The sequence below is a fragment of the Poecilia reticulata genome, linkage group LG2 (assembly GCF_000633615.1).
Source record: "Poecilia reticulata strain Guanapo linkage group LG2, Guppy_female_1.0+MT, whole genome shotgun sequence".
Lineage (NCBI taxonomy): Eukaryota > Metazoa > Chordata > Actinopteri > Cyprinodontiformes > Poeciliidae > Poecilia > Poecilia reticulata.
This window is the reverse complement of record NC_024332.1, coordinates 22312189-22317473: the sequence shown is the minus strand read 5'-3', so window position 1 is coordinate 22317473 and position 5285 is coordinate 22312189. Positions and strand designations below refer to the sequence as shown.

Here is a 5285-nt window from a genome sequence, read left to right as displayed (position 1 = left end):
TTTATTCATCCCAGACAGGAAATTACTGTGCAGTTGCAGCATACACATACACACAGATCAAGTTACCAATAAAAATAAAAAACAAAATAAAATAAAATATAAAAATATATAGTTCAAAGATTCAGTCTGCTAACAATCCCAATGATTCAGTTCAGTGCCTACTGAAAATATAAAATTCAGTAGGCACTAAAATGTATCAGGAATTAAACAGTCAAATGGTGAAAATTGATGGCAGCATCCTGATGTGGAGGTGACCGAAGCGGAAGATGCTCAGAGCTGATGGGATGATGGACGGAACTGATGGTGTTACTGTGGAATATGGTCTTAGCTGTTTGGATATTGAGCTGTTAGCATGTTATGGCAGCAACAGTGTGTCCAGTCAGAGGTTTCTTTAGATTCACTGGGATCCTTCCTGCCAGCAGCATCACCATCTGCAACGATGCTTTGAAGATACCTGGATGATGTAACTTCCCCATGTAAAAGAGGCAGAATTGTGTAAAGCTGACTTTTTACATCCTGTTATAATTATATTCTATCATCATAAACCTACCCAGAGTGTTACTTTGATTTTTTTTATACATGTTTGAGAAATCCTTGAATCTCCCATGGCAACCATGTAGAGGTGCCTAAACGCCTAAGCTCACGAACCGCTGCCTTTTCACTCAGCTCCTTCAGACTAGCAGCAGCAATTAGCTAACGCCACACCAGCTACAACTCAGTCCAGAGCCGGTAAAAATGTTGTTAAAGGGGTTAATAGAGGAACGTTGTTGTGATGACTTCCTGAAGACGGAGTGTCACAGAGAGCAGGAGCTTCTTAAAGAGACCGGGGCTCAATTTCAAGACGTCGAACAGTGAAGACAAATTTCTTTGGAGTCATGTTTGACATATACAGTAATTTTATAAAAAAAATGAAGTTGACATAGCTACTTTATTGTGCTGTAAAGTGGCACTATGTGCCTGGAAAACACATGATACTGTCCCTTTAATCCTCCCTTAGGATAAATAAATAATGGATTTTTGAACTGAACTGAATCATTGGGATTGTTAGCAGACTGAATCTTTGAACTATAAACGGTCAGCAGGGTCAGACTGCTGCCTGGAGGCAAAGCCATGTAGGAGATGAGCAGTACAGACTGTAATCTGCTTCATGTTGCCCACTCTCTTTTTGTCAGTCTTTGTTTTTGATATCATTCTGTTGAACTTTCACTTCTTCTTTCTTTGGAAAGAGTTTGTGGAAATCACCACCTCCAGGTACAGATCTGAGAATGCTTTGTCTGCCTCCTCCTACCCGTACCGTCACCCCCCTCCTCAACCCCCAAAACCACCACTCACATGTCAAAACACTTTGACATCATCAGGTCAGATCCCCCTGAGGTGCGCACACGTCTTACCTCATTTCCTGCCTCTGCAGCTTCCTGCTGCAGATCAGTGAAAGCTGTGACGAGTGTGGGTGAGGCTGCGGTTTCTCGTCCCCTGACCCTGTTTGGGTGTGCAGAGAGTGTTGTGTCTGCAGCCGTGCTATTGTTTCAGCATGCATGGTGCAGTTGGATTCAGACACGTGTTTGTATGTCGATGCATGGTGCTTTAGAATAAAGTATTACAACTTCTTCCTGGAAGTATGACTGTCTGATTCACGCTGTGCCTTTGCTACTAATGCTGCAGAGGATCTGCAGAGATGCTGTTGGTTTCAACGTGATCAGCAGAGGAATCACAGTTTCTTCTGTGCAGGACGCCTGGGCCCAGTGGATGGTGATGGTGGAGTCATCACCTCTGGAACAGCTGCATGCAGTTCGGGTAGGAACACAGACACTCAGCCTGAGCTCAGTGGAGTGGCAGTAGAAACTCTCCAAAGATTATCTCAACCAACACAACTTTCAGTATGACTGAGATCTTATGCACTCTGTCTGCAGTCTGCAGAGTGTTTACATGTGCAGTCTGCTGCAAGTGAAAACACATGCAGGATGAAAATCTCCTCAGGCTCAGCTCTGTAAAAATGCATGACAGTGAAGAAAAGGGGTTTCAGGTGCCAGGATGGGACCTGGAGAGACTCTGAAAACAAATTTCAGGCTTTTAAGATGTAAATAAATGAGACATTGATAATACAATTTCAAAGCCTTTCCAACATATTAGCTTTTACATATAATGTGGAATTTAAGTGAAAAACAAACTAATCCATTAGGAAACAACACAAAGTTTAAAAGCAGCAGTAGTAACCTGGGACAGGTGAGCACACTGGTGCTTTGCTGAAACACCTTCTGGTTCTGGTTCTGGTTCTGGTTCAGGTTCTGGTTATTGTTCTGGTTCAGGTTCTTGTTCTTGTTCTGGTTCTGGTTCAGGTTCTGGTTCAGGTTCTTGTTCAGGTTCTGGTTCTGGTTCTGGTTCTGTTTCTGGTTCTGGTTCTGCTTGTCTTCAGTTCACAGATTCAGTCACGGAATCTGGTGAACCTGAAATAAATTCAGCTGGTAATGCATGTTGCTTGTTTCATAATTTGTTACTGTATTATGTTTTATATGGTGTAAAGTCCTTTAACTGCCTTGTCACTAAAATGTGCCATAGAAATAAACTTTAACTTCACCTTTAAAGCAAGATTTTTCTCACAGTTGGCCACAGTGTGAAGAACGGGTGAAATTAGTCTTAACTTAAAAAATATGCCAACTCTTTGCCTCAAAATTGTTTTAGTCTTCATTAAATTAACTGATAGACTATTCTAATTTGTTCAATGTGAATGAATCTTAAGTTAACTGATGTATGTATATTGTAATTACATATAAACAGCACCCAAAATTTGTTTTTTTAGTACATGTGAGTAACACTCAGCTTTCTGAACACTTCTAAACACTCATAAAAAAACCTGTTCCAGTTCCTTTTGTTAATTTACAAATATTTGTACAGCAAATAAATAAAGGAGCAACATTTAATTAATCTTTTTCCAGTTGAACTCCACAGCCTGAGTCAGAACAGGGAGGAGCAGCTCACTGACGGCGCGGTCCCCACAGCGTTGAAACGGTGTGGCTGTCTAACTGGTCAGAACATGACGAGAACTGTTACGGTTTCAGTACCAAACCAACACCCATGCATTTAAGTAATGTAGAGCAAAGCATCATGGGAATTACATCTCTCTGTTCCTAACAGGAAACATTATAGTTTAAGGCTCTGCACTAAATTAGGCTGACATCTACAGCCAGTCCTAAGAAAATCTGTACTTTGCTTTAAGTGACAGTGATCTGACCATTAAAGGGAGCTGGATTAAAATGTTGCTCTTAGTGTTAAACCTTAAAGCCTGAAACGTCTGACGGGGAAAACATCAGACCGAGGAAACCTGACAAATCGTTCAGCTTCACTGAATTTCTTGGACTTTTTTCAGAGTAAAGTCCAAGAAATTCTGAGTATTTGTCAACCCAACAGAACCTGATCAACAGCAGTTAGTTCACAAACCACAAAGTTCAGCACCTTGTGGCAGCTCCCAAGTCACCATCCAAAGCAGATAATTTGTTCTGGACAGATAGTCTTCCAGAAGTGGACCCAGCATTGTGGATCCAACTGGTCAGCAGGGCTGATGTTCAGTCATCACAGCCTCCAAACTACAGGTTGACCTGCATCATGATCAATCCAGCCCTTTTATTTCCAACTTCTAGGCACGCTTTCTGTTGCCTGGTCAACAGAAATCACTAAATCTAAATGCTGCTCTAGCCTGGCCTGGGTTTGGGGTACTTTAGACACACCCTGTGTGTCCTCTCTGTTCTGACTATATGGACTGATTAATTGGTTGAATGATTGATTACTGGTATGATTAGAATAACAACCAGGATTATGGTTTTCCTATTGTGCTCCTCAAATCTACCAACTCCTAAAACTCAAAATACACAAAACAACAAATAGTGAAACTTTTAAACCACTGACTTGCTAAAACATATTGTATTTTCTCTCCTACTGTGTGTTTATTTTCTTACCTTAATTTTTTGTTTCACTTCTACTTGTTCTCATTTCTCATCACAAGATCTCAAGACAAAAGGAACAATTGGAAAATTACAAAAACAAATCTTTTTTTTTTTGTTTTTCTCCTGGTTCCATATGGCTGATTATTCATCTTTAGCATTGTATCACCGTGTCGACTTGTGTTATTTAGAAGTATACGTTCAGAGTGAGCAGTCGGTCATTGTGAGGTGAGAATCCCCTGTGGGATGCCCACTGCTTTACGGGGGCCAACACAGAGACCTAGAGCCACGCATGCAGACATTCGACTCCTATTGAAAATCCACCAATGAGAGCAGGACTGGGTCACAAGTCCATTTCAACGGCTGACTCAGGAAAGAGTGTTGGGTGTTTTCTGCATGAATTCGTCAAAGTTTAGTAGCTGTGAATGTAGCAGCCTGTTTTCCTGCTGTTTGCTGTTCAAAGCTCTCCGCCGTTCTGTCGTCAGGATGTGGTTGGTACACTCATGCACGGGCAACGGGAGACAAAAAGTCACATGCAATTACATGATGTCACACGGCTCTAATTTTAGCTTCCCGCTTTGAGGCTCAGTGGAGTCCAAGTCTGTGCGAATCACAAAAACCTCTCAGTTTCCACAGTTTCTTCTGACATAAGAAACTCATCTCTACGTTTATTTGCAGCCCCGATAGAATTGTGTAAAAAATAAAAAATAAAAAAAATCCATCTTTCAATGCCACATACTTCCATTACAAATATTTAAAAGTTCATATTTATACATTTATTTTGTGTAGGGAATGTTTAGAAAAAACTGTTTTTATGATAGATTTATTTATACCCAAAACAAACAAATATCATCGTAGATTTATCTATATTGCAAATTTATCCTACAAGTTCATGAGAATAGCTCTGTACTTTTAATTTTAATTTACGAGTTACTTGTTGTGTAAATATGATCTCTGACACACACACATTAAGCTCCACACACCAGCTTAATGTGTGTGTGTGGAGTGTGTGAAGTGTCCCTGTAAGTCTGGAGTCCTGTCCTCGTGGGTTCGTGGAAACAGTAATATCTGTAACTGTACAGTTATTGAAAACAGATTTAAAACATTTTTTTTCATGTATATTGGTGCATAAAAAAAACATGATAATGATTTTTCTGTTGTGCATCTCCTCAGGTCTGCCAAAACGTAAAACTCAAAATACCCAAAATGACAAATAATATGACCTCTGGCTTGCTAATCTTTTGTTTTATCTTCTGGTAGGTAGGTAGGTAGGTAGGTAGGTAGGTAGGTAGGTAGGTAGGTAGGTAGGTAGGTAGGTAGGTAGGTAGGTAGGTAGGTAGGTAGGTAGGT

The 5285-nt window shown here is 40.4% G+C and overlaps 1 protein-coding gene across 1 annotated transcript in view; it reads left to right on the top strand.

Moving 5' to 3' along the window:
- Positions 1-1244: 1244 nt before the first annotated feature.
- Positions 1245-5285, top strand: part of cd28 (CD28 molecule) — a 22851-nt gene continuing 18810 nt past the window's right edge. The window contains exon 1 of the mRNA XM_008438237.2: positions 1245-1794. The gene's annotated coding sequence lies outside the window, so the exon portion shown is untranslated. The remainder of the gene's footprint in view (positions 1795-5285) is intronic.